This window comes from Mesocricetus auratus, unplaced genomic scaffold, assembly GCF_017639785.1.
Source record: "Mesocricetus auratus isolate SY011 unplaced genomic scaffold, BCM_Maur_2.0 Super-Scaffold_100024, whole genome shotgun sequence".
NCBI classification, from domain to species: Eukaryota; Metazoa; Chordata; class Mammalia; order Rodentia; family Cricetidae; genus Mesocricetus; species Mesocricetus auratus.
The window spans coordinates 6,109,479-6,127,664 of NW_024429205.1; the positions used below are offsets into that span (position 1 = coordinate 6,109,479).

The following is an 18,186-nucleotide window of genomic DNA, read 5'->3' on the forward strand; positions in this document are numbered from 1 at the left end:
AGACAACCAGCTACCCCAGGACGTGGCAGTACCCAGCTTTCTTAGGTCCCCCAAAGATGGTTGGCGCCCCCCAGGACAGCAGGAAGTAGTCTTGAGAACTCGATGCCCCTATTTCCCTAACCTGCCACGCCTAAGTCCCCTTTAATAATAAGAGGTGAGATTGTTGGAACCCGGCATTGTGCTAACCCCTACCCCTGGCTATGGGTGGGACATGCATGCGGCGTTCAGGCAAATGCTTAGGCAGCTCAAAGGGCCCTGTGCTGCATGGCTACATCACGCATGGTCCCGCTTTAAAGCGTGCACCTCCACATGTTCTCTCTCTCCCTTTACCCCCTCCATTCTCCCGCCCATCTTCGATTCTTTCTCTCCCCTTCTCTTCTTCCTTTTCTTTCCCCTCAATAAACTCCACGTGGTTAATGGATCTCTTGGTTCCTTTGCGCCTGTAATTTAAACAAAAGAACAACACCCTCTAAGAAGGGGGTGTGGCTTGCGGTTGAGGTCATCTCAAATGAAGATCAGGCAGAGTCACGTGTGTAATGCCAGAGACAATGCTGGCTCTAGGCATGTGCTCCACCCTTGGAGTACTAACAGAACAATCCAGAGGAGTCAGAAGGGTATTTTTTTTTACTCTGAGAAAATTAGGCTGGAGAGATGACTGTATGGTAAAGAACACCTACTGCTCTTGTAGAGGACCATGTTTCAGTTTCCAGCACCCCCGTGGTGCCTCACAACCATCTGTAACTCCAGTTCCAGGGGATCTGATGCCCTCTTCTGGACTCCTCAGCCCATGCTGGAGTGCTGCTTACTGGCTTGATCCCCATGGCTTGCTCAGCCTGCTTTCTTACAGAACCCAGGACCACCAGCCCAGGGATGGCTCCACCCACAAAGGGCTGGGCCCTTCAGTAATCAATGACTAATTAAGGAAATGCCCAACTTGCTTATCTACAGCCCGATCTTCCCCTCCTCTCAGGTGACTCTCATTTGTGTCAGACTGACATAAACTAGCCAGCACAACTGACCCCTTGTCAGCTTGACACACAAAGACATCACTTTGCAGTTAGAACCTTTCCTTTCTCATTTGCCCCCAAGATGACATGCTAATATTAATATAATAATATAAGACATAAAAATCTCACAGTCTTTACAAATTTAAATGCATTAAAAATTTCATCTCTTAAAAAAATCCAAAGTTTCTACAAAACTCCAAAATCACTTTTAAAAGTTCAAGTCTCTCAACTCTGGGCTCGTGTAAAATCAGAAGTAAAGTTAAATATTTCCTTGCTTCTAGAGGGAAGTTAAACACCAGCATGACAGCGATCCCGCCTGGGGTCTCTATACTACATCTAGGGAACTCCTGTGGGGATGTACAAATCTACCCCCAGGACTTTTTGAGACTTTTTCTCTACATCGTTAACAGGTCTTCTGATTGATGCTGTGTTTTACCTCCAATCTCAGAACAATGAGATTACCCATCATCCTTCCATTCAGGTGTTGACTTCCTTCTTCTCCAGGCTGGTCTTAAATCACGAAAGAGGAACGATGGACGTTCTTCAAATATGGATCACTCATTTCCACCTTGCCCACTAGTGACGGGTAATTCATGCCAGGGTTGGAAGAGTCATATTCTAGGAATGAGCCTAAGCAGATCAAAGAAGAAATAATGGGGGAAAAAAGGCATTTTTCTGTATGATACCAAATTCCCCATGATGAGTTTAGCTGACCACGAAACAACTTCCCACACCATCTGTGACTTGCAGTTTTGGTCCTTATAACGAAAGACAGAGCAGCCTGTGGAGAGTGCTTGGAAGCCGTTAGTCACGAGGACAGGTGTGGAAGGCGCTGTGTAGTTAATAATGATGGAATCAAGGGCATTGGGGAACTTCAGAGGCGAGATGATCTATAACTTCAATACTACCAGGTCCCAAAGGGCCAGGGTATTGCGAGCAATTTCTGTGCTGGCATTTTCTCCTAGTGATGAGAAATAGGGAGCTATCCAGCACAGGCACATGTGGTGATAAAGGACTCTAGAAGGCAGCTGCTGGGGTTGACTGTGATGACTGTGAAGCATGGATGTTGCAAGGGACCCACCCTGAGCATCAATTGGTCAGAGAACAAAGATGAAGCCCCTTCTCCTACCCATGAGACTAAACTCTTCTCCACAGATTGATAAAGTAGGTAGTCTTTTAATTTCGTCGCAGGTCTTTAATCAGATCATGAATGTAAATGGCCCTGTGAGAACCTGTTAGAGACAGAGACAGGTCCAGTTAGGATGGATGAAGTTTAAGGTACCATGGATCGACCCCCCATGTTCAGATACACACTGGCTATATGAAAACTAAATATATATGAAAACTAAATACAGGAGCCCCTTGGAATCCATGAAATTGGTGCTAATATCCCGCACAGACACACCAAAGTCAGGGAGTGTTCAAAATCCCTTGTATTAAATGGCATGGTTATTTTATATAACCTACCCACTGTGGTAGAGTATTGTTTTTAGGTGTGTGACTTTTGTTTATGCTGCACTTGTTGTGGTTCTTTGCCTGTCTAAAACACCTGATAGTCTAATAAAGAGCTGAATGGCCAATAGCAAGGCAGGAGCAAGGGTAGGTGGGGCTGGCAGGCAGAGATGATGAATGGAAGGAGAAATGAGGAAGAGGAGTAACAAGAGAACAAGGAGAGGAGGACTTCAGGGGCCAGCCAGCCATGGAGTAAGAAGTAATGTAAAATATACAGAACAGAAAGTTAAACGCTAAGAGGCAAAAGGTAGTGGGGTTAATTTAAGAAAAAGCTGGCTAGAAACAAGCCAAGCTAAGGCCAGGCACTCTTAGCCAAGAATAAGCCTCTGTGGGTGATTTATTTGGGAACTGGATGGTGAGCCCCTCAAAAAAGCCAAAAGAGGAAGAGCACAACCATCATGCAATAACCCACATCTTGCATCATCTAGACCCCCTCTAGATTACCTATACTATGTAAGACAGTGTCAAAAGTGAGGTGAATAGCTGCTACCCTGTATCATTAGACCCCAATGACAAAACAGCCAATACGTAAACACTGCAGACGCTATGTTTGATCGGCACTTGGTTGAGTCCATAGATACGGCACCCAAGGATACAGAGGTGGACTGTGTGTGGGGCCTCTAGTATAGCGGCAGTTAGGGAAATGAGGAAAGAGCATGAGATCCCTTCAGAAGAGAATATGGAGTGAGGACAGCAGTGGCCAACGGGAAATCCACCAGCATCTGCTGACTGCCCTGTGGTCATTTGTGTTCCTCCTCTTGATCAGTAAGAGCCCAGCCCAAGAGACTTAACAACCCTGAGATTAGAGGCATGCTTTAAAAGTGCCTGAGAGCTTTTGCCCAGCAGAGGCAAGCAATGCACTACTTGTCTTGATGCCCACAGCTCCCTGGCATAGTTATCTCATTAAACAGAGTGAAGGCTAAAAACTCAGAACAAGCCGGGCAATGGTGTCGCAAGCCTTTAATCCCAGCACTTGGGAGATAGAGGCAAGCAAGTTATCTGTGAGTTCAAGGTCAGCCTCATCTACAGAGCAAGTTCCTGGACAGCCTCCAAAGCCACAGAGAAACCCTATCTTGAAAAAACAAGAAAACAATTGAGCTCTTTGTAGCAGATGGTACTGTCAGTTCTATTTTTGGCTTTGCCACAGGATGTGTGTCTCACATCCTATGGGCAAAAACAAAATGCCTATGTTGTGTATAGCAGACTTCCAAAAGCAGATAATACCTAGAAGCGCTGCTAAATGAGCATTCACTGTCCACACTAGTGAAGCCCGCTGCCTTTAGATCCTCTAGAGACCAGCTGGAGCACAAACGAAGACAAATAGAAATGTAAACAAACGCATCAGGAAGATTTGCTTTTCAACAGTATAACCGTAGGTTTTCAGCCACATCTATATAAATGTTAGCAGTGTTCACCCCTGCTACCAAGAGGGAAGCTTTTGTTGAAAGGCTTTGGCTTTAGTGTTGGGTATCAAAGAAAAAGGACCAGGAAACCCTGTCCTCCAGAGACTGTGTGAGCCTGTTTTCTGTTACCAGAAAATATCTAAGTGAAAACTGTTAAAACCCTCCACCCCAAATGTATGGACATAATGGCAAAAGGAGGCCTAGAGAGGTGACGTCACTTACCCACTGTAATGGCACTACAAAGTATGAGGTCAAAAGCTTTTTAGAGCCAGGCGTGCTGAAGCACACACCTTTAATCCCAGCACTCAGGAGGCAGAGGCAGGTGGACCTCTGTGAGTTCCAGGCCAGCCTGCTCTTCAAAGTGAGTTCCAGGACAGGCTCTCAAAAAACACAAACAACAAAAGAGCTTCTTTAACTTTACTTATCCCAAGGTACACTCACTATGTAACTGCCACCCAGAGAAAAAGAAGCAACCATAAAGGCTCCCTCTCCCAACTACCAACCTGCCCTCCCCAAGGGAACCACCATGCCATGTTCTAAGACCTCAGTTTGCCTACTGTGTGTTCTCACAGGAGTAGGATCACATAGTGTGTATGTGCTTACATTCAGTTTCTTACATGTAGTCAAGGGACTGGGTCCCATTATGTTTCACTCACCACCATTTAGTGACTTTCTTGTCCTGGATACTCAGCTGTGACACTTCTGTGTTTGTGTGGGTGTGTTCATGTGTATGTACCTACATGTGTGTACTAGTTCATGTGCATGTGTTTCCACGTTCATGATGTGTGTGCACGTTCATGTGTTTGTACGTGCATGTATATACATGTTCGTGTGCATGTGTGTGCACATTCATGTGTATGTACATGCATGTGTGTCCATGTTCATGTGTATGTAAGCGCATGTGTGTCCATGTTCATGTGTATATATGTGCATGTGTGTGCAAGTGCATATGAGGACAAGCATGGCTGCTATTCCTCAGGAACCACCCACCTTGCTTTCTGACCTCACCTATTCAGCCAGTGGTCAGGGGTCTCAGCCCACCAGCTTCTGTCCCTCTCTGATCCTAAGGTGGAACTTTCCTTAAGAGGCATCCATTTCAGATACTTTAGTCCCACTTGAAGACCCCTTAGAGCAGTGGTTCTCACCCTTCCTAACGCTGTGACCCTTTAATACAGTTCCTCATGCTGTGATGACCGCCAACCATAACATTATTGTCATCGCTACTTTACAACTGTATTTTGCTACTGCTATGAATAATAATGTAAATATCTGATATACAGGTATAGAGAGAAGCCTTTTCCTTGCCAGCGGCTTAGTCCCCACCCCACCCCCACCCCCGCCAGTCCCCAAATAACACACAAGACGCTGTATTAATTATGAAGCTGTTGGCCTTGCTCGTTTCTTGCTGGCTAACTCTGACTTAAGTATTTACCCCATAATTGTTAATCTAAATATTTCTCTTACCGGAGAAGTTTCCAGGCTTCTTATCCCTATGGCGGTTACATCTTGACTCCCTGTGTTTCTCCTACCCAGAGTCCTCCTGGACTCCTAGTCCCACCTGTCTCGCTTCCCTATTGGCCAACAGTGCTTTATTGACATATACACAGGACTTCCCCCATCATACAGGGTATCTGATATTCGACCCCTGTGAAAGGGTTGTTCAGCTCTAAGGGGTCATGACCCACAGGTCGGAAACATCACCTTAGAGTGTCTCCTTCACACTCTGTAACACACATAGCACATTTGTCAAAGGAGAATTGACACTCACGTTGTCCTCTGAAACTTCAGCTGTGTCCTGTCCACCAGGCAGAACTGGAGCTCATGGGGACAAACTCAAGTCTAGGCAATATGGCTGACACTTCTCCATAGCAAGGGTGTGCTTAGCAACACCTAGAGAATAGCCCAGCGTGGTGGCACAGTAAGACCTCTAAGAAAATAAGTGGGGTGTATGACACACACATGTAATCTCAGTACTTATAAAGCTTGGGCAGGAGGATCACCATGAGTTCAAGGCCAACCATGGGCTATGGAGTAAAACCCCATAGAAGGCAAAAGGAAAGGAAAGGAAAGGAAAGGAAAGGAAAGGAAAGGAAAGGAAAGGAAAGGAAAGGAAAGGAAAGGAAAGGAAAGGAAAAAGAAAAGGAGGGAAAAAAAACCTTTCTTTGCTTCTCTGCCTGGTCATTCGCTCTCCCTGCAGGTGTGTGGAGAGAGGTCGGAGAACCAGTCTGATATCTTCCTGATGGGTCAGTTTTACTCACAGATTTGGGGTGAATACATAAGTTAATTGGTCCCAATGGTTTCAAGTCATCTTTACGTAAGAGCGATTATGGACATATTCACAAGGTCATAACTTAGAAACTCTCTAAAATAAAGATGGAAGACTCTGAGAGGTAGTTGCCTAGGGGCTTGAACCCTCTCTTCTGGATCCAGCATCTGCTTTTCTTAGCAATGGGGAGAGCTCAGAAGGTAGGGATGAGTGGCATATATATGGCAAAATGATGGTCCCATGGTGCATGTGGGTCTCCCAGGAGCCCTGCGCTGATAACACAATGGCAGACACAAGACTTTGGCTGCCCGTTTCCCACCAGTGAATGAATGCTGGTGACAGTGTTAGTTTTGTCACTGGCGTCATTCTAAACTTTACAGACACCCATCATACCCCCTCATATTGGCTTGAGTTTAGAATACATCAATGCCCTGCACCCTGCACATATGCCCTCTGCTACCAGGCCCAGCAAGTGGCAGCTGAGAAAAGAGGAAGGGTTTGACCACCCCTCCCTCTAGCCTGTTTGATATTCCGCAGAGGAAGAGACACAGTGGGCAGAATCCTTAGCTGAACCTGCCTGGCTGAACTGAAGGCTGGAGAGCACTTGGCAGAACAGCCAGGGAGCAAAAATGGGCACAAGCTCCAAAACCCTCACACTGAAAGGGAGCAGGGGCATGGGGTGCCCTCTGCTGTCCCACCCATGGGGCAGCCATGGAGGCATGGGAGAGGAGGAAGCTGTGACGCCAGGTTTTGGACTCATCCATGAACAGTCTAGAGTGGTTGGAGGAATCAGCAGGCCCTACCTCAAAGCTACTAGCAGCTAAGGGCTCTACGTAAAGACGGTTGGGGAAATGTTCGTGTCTCAGGGTCAGGGAGTAGGATGACACTGAGTCCCAGGGAGTAGGAGGTCACTGAAGTAAGAGGACAGAGGAAAGGATGCAGGAGGAGGGACAAAGATGAGCCAGGCGGCTACATTAGATGTAAGAGTATTTGTGGGCCGGGCGTTGGTGGCGCACGCCTTTAATCCCAGCACTCGGGAGGCAGAGGCAGGCGGATCTCTGTGAGTTTGAGGCCAGCCTGGTCTACAAGAGCTAGTTCCAGGACAGCCTCCAAAGCCACAGAGAAACCCTGTCTCGAAAAACCAAAAAAAAAAAAAAAAAAAAAAAAAGAGTATTTGTGTTCCCCAAGTGTACAAGCCTTCTGTCAAAATATGCTCTATTAGCACACATATTCAAAGTGTAGGGTATGGAAATGCAAGCTTAGGAGAGCACTTTAGCAAGCTGGTGTCCTCCACTGAAATTGTTTGTAACGGTAGTCTTTTACAGATTTTCAGTTAAAGATGCTTATGTGCTTTTAATTGACAACTAACTTCTTGCTGCTGCATAGTAAAATATTAATACATATTTTTATCATTAAACTGCTGCATGACTATCAAAAAAAAAAAAAAAGATGAGCCAGGCAGGTCCAGACAAGTTTCTGGTCTCCCACGTTGCCAGGGTATCAGGACTTACAGAATAGATTAAACCACATTAAAATCACCAAACAATGGGACCCATACTTACACGGACAAAAAGCTGGGCTGTAACACCAGAGAAGCCTTCCCCTAAAGGTACAGGCAGACACGCATTCAGCCCCACAAAAGTCTACACCTCAGAGCTACCCTTCTGCGTGTTTGGCGTCTCAGAGTTCTGCCCAAGAAGGGCCCGCATAGATCGAGGTGGGACAGGACAAACCGGCCAGCTCCCAGTGCCCCAGCCTCTCCCGGTTTCTACTTGATCAGCAAGGACTGCTATCAGATGAAGTGAGAAACCGCGAAACCCCACAGGCCCTTCAAAGACAGCCAGCAACTTTCAAAAGACCTGGTGACTCAGTGCTAAGGGCCAAACATGCTGTCACCTGTCCAAAAGTCCCAGACTAGGTAAGAGGTGACTACCTGCTGCCTCACTAAGGGTAACCTCCCTCCCCAGAGGATACTCTGACTTTATGGGGAAGTCTTCAGGCCAAAAGGGGAGTAAGAACATTAGGAAAACACCAAGCTAGGGGCTGGAGAGATGGCCCAGCAGTTAAAAGCATGTAGTGAATTGGACTGCCAGCACCCAACTCAAGTGGCTCACAACCAGCTCTAACTCCAGCTCCAGGAAATCCGCCCCCTCCTGGCCCCCAAAGAGACCTGAATTCATGTGCATATATCCACTACACATACATATACGTGTAATTTTTAATCTTAAAATAAAAAAACAAAAACAAAAAATCAGAGGGTAAGTACAAGCTCTGAAGGAGACATGGGCCAGACATGTGAGGCAGATTAAGACACAGGCTGCTGGCAGGGAAAGCGTATGGAAGGCTGAACTGAAGTTGAGTACCAGGGACAAATGCTACCCACATCTGTGCCGTCCACGGCAGCAGAGACGATGAAAGGGACTTGAGACGCAGCAACTTTCCCAATATTCTTACGGCAGAGAGCATTCCTGACTGATTCTAGCCGTGTGACCGCAAGAGATGTGGGCATAAAATGACCCTTTAGGCATCAGTGGGATCCAGGACAGGGGTGGGCCTCAGTGTCATTACCTAGGTCAGGCAGATTTACCAGCTATGCCCCACATGTGCGGCTGCTAGCCACCAGCACTCTCCCTCTCCCCAATGTGCCCCGCCCCAAGATGTCTGGCTTTTGTCCCTCATCGCTGGCCCCGAGCGTAAGACGCCAGGCCCTACTTGGCACTCTGTGATGTTCAAGATCAGAACACCAGTGTAATCGCCTCAGGAACTGACGGGTGAAGCCAGGCCTCCTTTGGCTCTCTGGGGCACTGACCTATGAGTTATACTAGCCTGGGCTTCTTTGCCGTGGCGGGGGTGGGGGTGCTCTCATTGAGTATCCATTGGGATCTAGCATCTGGGATAGCGATTTTCTTCTGGATGGATGCTCGGTGGTCCTAAACCGGTGAGCAAATGAATGACTGTAAAAAAAGAGTAGAAGGCTTAAAGACATTTGGAAATAAGAGATTCTTTGCCTTGACTGGAGCCTGTGAAGGCCAGACATGCCAAGACTGACAGAATGGCTACCTCAAGATGACTTTTTGCTAGGGGGACTTCTACAGGGCTATCAGGCGCATACCCCTGGGTGTGTTTAATGTCTTAACATCATAATTCCAGGGAACAAATCCACCGTGGGCTTTCTCCAGTTCTATATGAAGCCCACCGTAGCATGGTGAGGTAGATGCTGTGTCCGTTTCAAAGAGAAGTCACAAAAACAGGCTTGGTGACACACACCTGAAGCCCCAGCACTCAAGCAGTAGAAGCAGGATGATCAGAAGTTCAAGGTCATCCTTGGTGAGTTCAAGGCCACCCTGAAGTGCATGAGACCCTGTCTATAGGGGGAAGAAGTCTTGTTGAGCTAGAGAATGTAGATCAGTTGGCAGAATGCTCGCCTGGCATGCATAGCACCCATGTTCAATCCCCAGGCTGCATAAAAACAGGGTGTGGTGGCATGGGGGCGTGGTAGCAGGAGGTTAAGTTGTAGGCTAGTGTAGCTGAAGTTTCTTTCCAGCCTGGCCCCACAGCCACTTTGCCCCAAATAAACACACAAGGACTTATAGTAATTTATAAACTGTTGGCCAATAGCTAGAGCTTCTTATTGGCTAGCTCTGTCTTAGTTACTAACCCATTTTTATTAACCTAACTATTTCCATGTGGACTTATCTTACCGGAGAGGGAGACCTGTTACTCCTCCCTCTGTCTTCCTTTCCCCAGTCTTCTCCTGGTCTCCCACCTATGCTTCCTGCCTGGCTACTGGCTGAACTGTTTTATTCATCAACCAATCAGAGACACATATATACAGAAGGACATCCCTCATCAGGCTAGCATTGGCTACATAGGGAGTTTGGGGCCAAATAGGGCTACATAGTGAACCAGGGCCAGCCTGGGCCACATAACATCTTGTTTCAAGGCAAAAGGAAGATACTGATGAGAAGAGGGGGGCCTTGCCTGCAGGTGCACGGTGATGAGGGGCAGCACTCACGTGACCATACCTCCAGCAGCTTCTTAGCAGCCAGCTGTGCTCTTGACCTTGGCATGTGGCTTGAATCCGTTTGTCACCAGTTTGATTTGCTTGCATAAACAAGGCTGTGAAGCCATCTGACTCCCTATTTTTGTTTGCTGTATATCTTTTTGGGTTGGTCCAGAGCCCTGGCTGCCCCACCTGACTCCCCTGCCATACATCCAACATCCACCCAATGCTGACATCAGCAAAATCATCAGATGGGTCCTCAGTGGCTGGAAACTGCCCAGGGACTGTGGGAGACCGTCAGCAGGCATCTTTTGGCATAGGTCTTCCATCCGCAAGTCAAGCTAGGCAATGATTCCCGAGAGACCCTGGGCGTCAGAAAGGAAAGGAGGTCTCTGTGGGGAGAAGCGAATGCCCCTAGGCACCTCCATCAACTAATTGAGGGATCAGAGTCCTAGACTTCAGTGCCATCGTGTTGGATGAAGCAAGTGCCCACAAGGAGGATACAAATGATGTCACCACAAAGATTGAAATGACAAATATACACAAGGGCGTTTAAAAACACATCACAGATAGCCATTGTATTGGGGGGCAGTACCTGTAGCTACCCAACCAAGCCAAAAGTCAACATGGAGTCACTCGTACTAACATCAGAGTGACCACGCTGACAACTAAACTCTAACCATCGGAGAAGTCAAGATTAGAGAAAATCCCAACATCAGGCCTCACCAGAAAACAAGAACATCGCCAATTTTTCACTGATGCTTCCTGGGAAAGGGACTGGACAGACACGCTTTGCTTTTCATGGATTTTTGGTGGTTTTTTTTTTTTTTTTACCTTTTTTTTCCTTTTTTGTTCTTTCAAGACAGGGTTTCCCTGTGTAGCCTGGTTGTCCTGGAACTCACTCTGTACACCAGGCTGGCCTCGAACTCAGAGATCCGCCTGCCTCCACGTCACGCTAACCACCTTTGGCCTCAGCTTCCCTTCCCATACTTTCTGTCACACACATCATTGTCTGCACCCTAAGTCCTTTCTGTTCTTCTAAAGGTTTGTTTCACCTTGAGTTTTTAGGAGTCGCATGTCCACAGGGCTGGAGCAACGGCTCTGTGGGAAAAGCACCTGTCCAACAAATATGAGGACCCAGCACCCGCTTTGGACCCCCAAGTAGTGGAAGACACCTCATAAAGACCTCTGACCTCCAGACACATGCTCGCATGCGCGCACACACACACAACACATGCTATACACACATGCACACACAACACACATGCTTTACACACACGCACACCCACAACATATATGATTCACACACATGCTTTACACACATGCACACACAACACATATGCTTTACACACACGCACACCCACAACATATATGATTCACACACATGCTTTACACACATGCACACACATACACTCTTTACACACAATACATGCTTCTCACACACACACACACACACACACGCTTTACACACACACAACACAACACATATTCTGTTTGAATAGGATGCAGAACATTCCTCACAGAGCAGAACGTTCCTCCATAAAATAACCTAGACTCAAAAAAAAGAAAAAAAAAGCCAAAAAATTCTTGTCTAGCCTGTGTGGAGTTAATGAGCATACCATGTCCCCTGCATGCTATGCCCCCTGCAGCTACTTAACAGGACCAAAATCTAGAAAAAGATAGCAATACTGGGGGGGGGGCGGCAGGCCAGCTGTTGGAGGTGATGCTCTTTCCAGGTGACTTTAGCTTGTGTCGAGTTGATATAAACTAACTAGGACACCCTTCTAAAGCATCTCTGGGAATGGAGATCTGCTTGTCAGTCTTAGGAATTTATTGTCTGAGCCTTTTTTTTCTCTCTTGTGAAATGAGAACCTGTCCACGTCCAGCTGGAAATCATCAGGTCTGGTGAAGGCCGCTTTCAGTGGCCTGGAGAACTCACTGGAGCAGAGTGGAGGAATGCTGGAGGCGGGTCAGCTAACTTAGACACCAGGCACAGAAACAAGATGTTAGAGAACACAGCAACTGGCCCTTCCCTCAGGTCCCACTGGCCCCTGGGAACCCTTTCCCTCCTGACACTGAGAACCTAGGACAAGGTTTGTTCTGGTGTGACCGTTGTATGTATCCTCAGGTCCTGTCTGACACAGAGGCCCATTGGGACATTCCAGGAACACTTCCTGAAGGGATGGTAAGTCTCTGAAATATAATATATGAATGTCACAAGACACAGCAAAGCTAGTCATTTACAACTGTAAAAGAAAGTAGCTTCCTAAAATATTTAAATCCTAGCATTGTAATTTCCTATTACACTTAGTTTGCTGTTTTATAGTTTTATTTTATTTTTACTTATTTATTGTTTTTGTTTTGTTTTTCAAGGCAGGGTTTCTCTGTGTAGCCTTGACTGTCCTGTAATTCGCTCTGTAGACCAAGCTGGCCTTAGACTCAGAGATCTGCCTGCCTCTGCCTCTGCCTCCTGAGTGCTGGGATTGAAGGTGTGTGTGGTGTCACCGCCCCCAGTGGCTGCTTTATAGCATCCTAAATAATCATGCAATTCCATAGGAATGTCTTGCAATGCAATCCTGAAAAACAGAAGGGTGAAAATCACTAACTCTTGTGACTCTTCACAGTTTACAAAGCTGGGATTACAGTGGTTTGGGGGAGACAAACTGACCAGGAGAAATATATTTAGAAACAAAATGTGGATTCTGATTTCACTAAGTCTTGCTGGTTCACCAGTAACCAAGGGAAGAAAAAAAATCAAAATAAGAAGGCAAGAGGCAGGTTTCCCCTATACATTTGCTCAGTGGCTCTTAACTAAGAAGTATCCTGGAGCACAGTCTCCCCTAGAAATGGGACACTTGGACTAGTATACCAGGCAGAGAGCTCTGCTCCAATTCCAGATGCTCACTGGCTGATTCAGTCCCCTCCTGATGAGTGACCCTGTAGGATGTAGGAAGCAGGTTGACTGTGCAATGACAAAGGAGGCTATCAACTTGTCAACGTACATGGAAAATAGTTTCTGTCCCCTTGTAGGGCAGGAAGAACAAACTGGTATTTGTTATCTTTTTTAAAAGTTCAGGGCCAGCTATACTTATCCCAGAGTCATCTCCACCCTGGAAGATGTCAAATGAGGTAACTATCATAGTATCCTGCTGGTGCAGTTTTTCCCTCTGCCAATCTTCACTGCTTGCCAGGATTCTAAACCCTACAGGGAGATACTATCTTGCTTAGGGAGATTGTGACACCGAACCTGTCCCCCAAGTTCCACCCATGGGAGCTAACTGCCTGTGAGGCATAATTTGGCATGCTTCAAGAGGGGCTCCCATTTCCGAGTCAACTTCCTAATATTTCTCACTGGGGCCTGGAATTCTATCACTAAAAGTACAGGTTCACTCCTATGGGGCTCAGGTGATTTTCTGAAGAGCCCAGGGTGTTGTGGGAAGACAATCAGATCAAAGTCAGAGAGAAGAGTTCTGGGGGGCCAGAGAGCTGGGTCGATGGGTGAGTGCTTGCCATGCAAGCCTGGGACTGCGAGTTTGAATCCCCAGAACCTGTATAGATCTGGACAGGCAATACAAGTCTGTAATCCCAGGGTTCCTGTGGTCAAACGGGAACTTGAGATGAGAAAATACCTGGAACCTCATGGGCAGCCAGCCGCAGATGACAAAAGAGACACCCTTTCTCAAACAAGACAGAAGAGGAGGACTGGGGGCTGGAGAGATGGCTCAGGGGTTAAGAGCACTGACTGCTCTTCCAGAGGTCCTGAGTTCAATTCCCAGCAACCACACGGTGGCTCACAACCATCTGTAGTGGGATCTGGTGTCCTCTTCTGACATGCAGGCATACATGCAGACAGAACACTGTATACATAATAAATAGATAAAAATCTTAAACAAAAAATAAGTGGAGGGCTGACACCCAAGCTGGCCTTCTGATATCCACACGTGCACTGTGACATGCACAGCACACATACCTACACTCATACACATGAATATGATTGCACACGATGCATTTGGGGTCTCCTGTGCCGGCTGTGCTTTTGCTAGCTTGGGAAGAGCCCACTCTCCCCTCCCTCCCTCCCTCCCTCCCTGTCTCCCTGTCTCCCTATCTAAACTGGCAGCATCAATACCCGTCTCACAGGGTCACTCTGAGTGAGGACCACAGGGAATCAATGTGGAGGCTGAGGAAACATAAGAGGCACCGTTATCACTAAATGACAGACAGCCCGGCACTATAATCCCAAGTGGGATTAGCTGATGGCCCATCTGGGCCCATGCGAGTATCAGAGGGGAGAGAAACTTCCAGAAGAGGAAGGGGAGGGAGCCTGCAGCATGACTACTAGGATCTTTGACCTAGGAAGGAACGGCGCATATCTGAACACATGAGGACCTGCCCTGAGCTCAGCCTCGATGCCTAGGGTTAAGGCGGGTGGAAACTGGCTCGATTACACAACTGTTAGGATAAATGACCAAACCTACCCGTGTCTGACCAGACCATCTCTCAGGTAATAGAGACAAAAAGGCCGAGTCTTGGCAGGAGAGGCCCCTGCACGTCAGACCAAGTAATTGCTTTCTTTGTCAGAGTTTCCTGGATCATTTCCTCCCCTTTGTTTGGCTGACAGAGCCTGGCCCCACATCTGGGAACCTGTTTGCCAGACATGATTGGGTCTCTAGAGATCTTAGACACAGACCGAGCTACTTTCCATAAACACACAGGCACACGTATTAACTATTGCAAGGGGGAAATGGGTGCCTGTGCTTCATCTGGGAGGAGACGTGAGGGAGAGAGAAGATGGAAAATGGCTCCCTGTGGGGCCACACTAGCTGTCTCTCATCGTGGACCCACAGGGATGCAGACTTGGTTCCAGGCATTTGACGTAAAATAAAATGTCATCTCATCTGCACCGGGGCCCTGGAGGCGGAATCTGGGGACAGAGAAACTGGGACTCAGAAGCCCGGCATTAATGACATAGTAGCATCCTCTGCCTTTTACAGTGTGAGCAAACTGATCAAGCTCTTTGCTTGTCTGGGCTTCAAGCCTTCTAAATCATTTTGATTCGGTGGAGGCGGTGGTGGCCTCTGGCTGTGCCGTAAGACTTCACCGAGGTAACTGTGAAACAGCTGACATACAGCAGGCCCGGTGACACATGGCTCCTGCGTCATTCCTGACAGGCCAGGACACCAAAGAGCAGGGAATGTAGACCACTTAGCCAGCTTCGCCTTGCTGGTCACAGAGTTGGGCATCGCTCTCGTAAGGCAGGGTCTGAGGTCAGGACGTGCGGAGGACAGGAGCCGTGTCACAGCCACTGAGTAGACTCTCCCCCACCACATCCCGGCCTCTGAGTGTCCAGAGGGCAAGAGCTGAGTTAGGCTTTTGTTCCGCCAGCGTCTCTCACGTGGCACTCATGTGCTCAAACAGGCTGGTGAAGCTGTGTGAGGAAAAGCGTACCAGGTCCCTGCGATGTTCCGACCACCTAAGGCTCTCCCGTGCCCTCGGTCCCCTCGCCCCGCAGCCGGAGGTGTTCAAACACCTTCACACTGCCTCACTGGATGCGTGTCCTCGCTGGAGGGTGGACGGCCGCCGGTGACGGAGCATTGCATCAGAAGCAACTGGGTTCCACTCAGGCACAGCCCAGACTGGGGATCCACAAGGAAACTGGGGACTTGAAATCATTAGCAAGATTACACAGGACACAGGGTCGGTCGGATTACACAGGACACAGGGTCGGCACATGCTTACCCTAAGCTGAGGAGATGAAAGGGTGTCTTGATTATCTCAAAAAGAAGAAGTTTCCCTGGGAAGGAAGACCAGGGAAGATCCCGGCTAACGTGGAATGCTGGGGTTCAGAAGGACAGCGTTTAGACCTGCCCCCTCCTCTCCCACCTGTTTCCCTGTTCAGGTATTTATTGTTTGTTTATTGCAATTCTGAAAACCCCAGGGCTCTGTACACGATAGGTAGACACTCTACCCCTGAGCAGTATCCTCAGACCCCTCCCTTTTTGCTTTTTATTTTAAGACAGGGTCTCATCATGTTACCCAGGCTCACCTTGAACTCACTCTGCAGCCCAGCCCAATTAACTTAAGCTATTGCCTCAAATCTAGCCTCTAGCTGGGATTACAGTCCTTGGCCACCAAACCTGGCTCTAGGGCACAGGTTCTAAGGCCATGGGGAATTGACTCCACGGGTCCCCAACCTGACAGATGTCTCCAACTGACCAACCACAGCAAGTGTGTAGGAGGAGTTTTGGCTTCATGGCCTAGTCTTTGCCTCCATTTGGCCATCATCTTCCTCTTGAGAGACAAAGGCCTCAGACAGGCGTTCAGTAGGCTAGAGTTCCCAACACTCTTGCCCAAGTCCCCAAGCAGCTCCCTTAGCTGTCCATTTCTGCCTCACCTGTCTATCTTGGCACATGGCACCTGAGGTGTCATGGCACCTAAGATGGAGTCATGTGCCGCTAGTACCTAAGTTCATGTACCTAAACATTCTGAAAGACCGTCTAGGCTCCCCACTGAGAGCCTGAAGTGTCTCTCTGCCTCTGAAGTACTCAGACTGTGCCCCCCCCCCTGCCCAGAGCTTGCCCACCATCGAATTAGTGGTTTGATCCCCTCCAGGCTGAAGGCTAACTTTGTGTCTCCAGGGAAAGCCTCAGCCAGCTGGAAGAAGTCACACTGCAAATGACCACTGCTGAAGGACCTTCAGAGGGTGGGCAGCTAAGGTTCTCCCTACCCATGCTACGATGCAGCCACAAGCCAGTGGTCTAAGTTCTTTCCCAGTCTCCTGAAGACTCAGGGATTCTGCTGCCTCCCTCACAGATGATGTGTGACGCCCCTGAACTTTGTAACCATGAACTCTGCCGTGTTCAAGCAGCATTAATTAACTAAATAATCAGATGTGCAATGCTGTGTGCCCAGACCTGCTGGGAGAGTTAGGAAGATACAATACGTACCTGATATTGCAGAGTCAACAGGGGGTGGCTGAAGGCATCAAACACTTAGGTGGCCCAGTGACTAAGTCATGTGCTAGTCCAGGATGGCTTCTCAGTCAAGGTGTCCATACGCTGAACCTTGAAGGGCAGTTGAGCAGAAAATGGAGAACACGGTGAGCTGACATTTAGGCTATCCCTCTAAACAGCACACACTTGAAAGTCTGACAATGCCAAGAGAAGATGAATACCCACAAACCCTCTTTGCCCACCGGTGGTGTCGGTGGGAATCCAGAAAACGCTTGAACAGCTCTTTGCACACCCCCTGACTTAGCATTCACACTTGTAATACACTCAAGAAACATACACAGAAGTGTTTCTAGCAAGTGTGTTCAAACGCCAACAGTCCAGCGGGCAAACTGAGGCACAGTACCTGCCACGGAAGATCACACAGCAGCCAAACTGACCCATAAAAGTACAGGTAGGGGTCATCATCCAGGAGATGCCATGCGGCATGACACCCTCCTAAAAATCAGTGAGGTAACTAAAGTGTAACATTCACGCTAGGACTAGAACAGGGTTAGATGAGAGGGCATAAAAAGGGGGGTGAGGGGATGGATGCATTCAGGAATCAGGATGGTGGCTACCGCAGAGACGAGCTGGAGAACGCGGAAGGCGGACCACTCCGCGGTGGAGAAGCCATGGTGAAGGCCCCAGATTTCAGGTTGGGGGTTGGTGCAGGGAGCCATGAGGTGTGGCCGCCATTCCAAGATGGCACTGGGCCCCTGCAGGGCTGGAGTAAACAACTCCATATAGGGTCATAACCAGAATCACCTGCTCGAGCATGCTCAGTGTCTTCAGCTTGCTGGGCCAATCAGGGAGCCTGAGGTGGCTGCCAGGGGTGCTCGACCAATAGGACAGTTGCACGCTGCCTCAGCTCCTGTATAAGCAGCTGCAGTCTTTGTTCTGGGTCCCTCGCTTCCTGCTCTCCCTTCAACCAAGAGGCTCCAATAAAGCGTGATTTGGGAAGAATCCTTGTCTGGCGGTAGTCTTTCCTGCTGGTCAGGGAGTGCTC

At 48.2% G+C, this 18,186-nt stretch overlaps 1 long non-coding RNA gene across 2 annotated transcripts; it reads right to left on the minus strand.

Annotated features, from left to right (window-relative positions):
- Nucleotides 1-1,174: 1,174 nt before the first annotated feature.
- On the minus strand, nt 1,175-17,969 carry LOC121133843. 2 transcript variants are annotated; one of them, XR_005870854.1, is made up of 4 exons: nt 17,759-17,969; nt 17,136-17,252; nt 2,137-2,239; nt 1,175-1,637 (listed from the first exon to the last, which is right to left on the minus strand). It is a non-coding gene; the product is annotated as an uncharacterized LOC121133843 (long non-coding RNA). The 2 variants fall into 2 exon arrangements; XR_005870853.1 differs by having other exon boundaries at nt 17,545-17,969.
- Between the last annotated feature and the right edge of the window lie 217 nt (nt 17,970-18,186).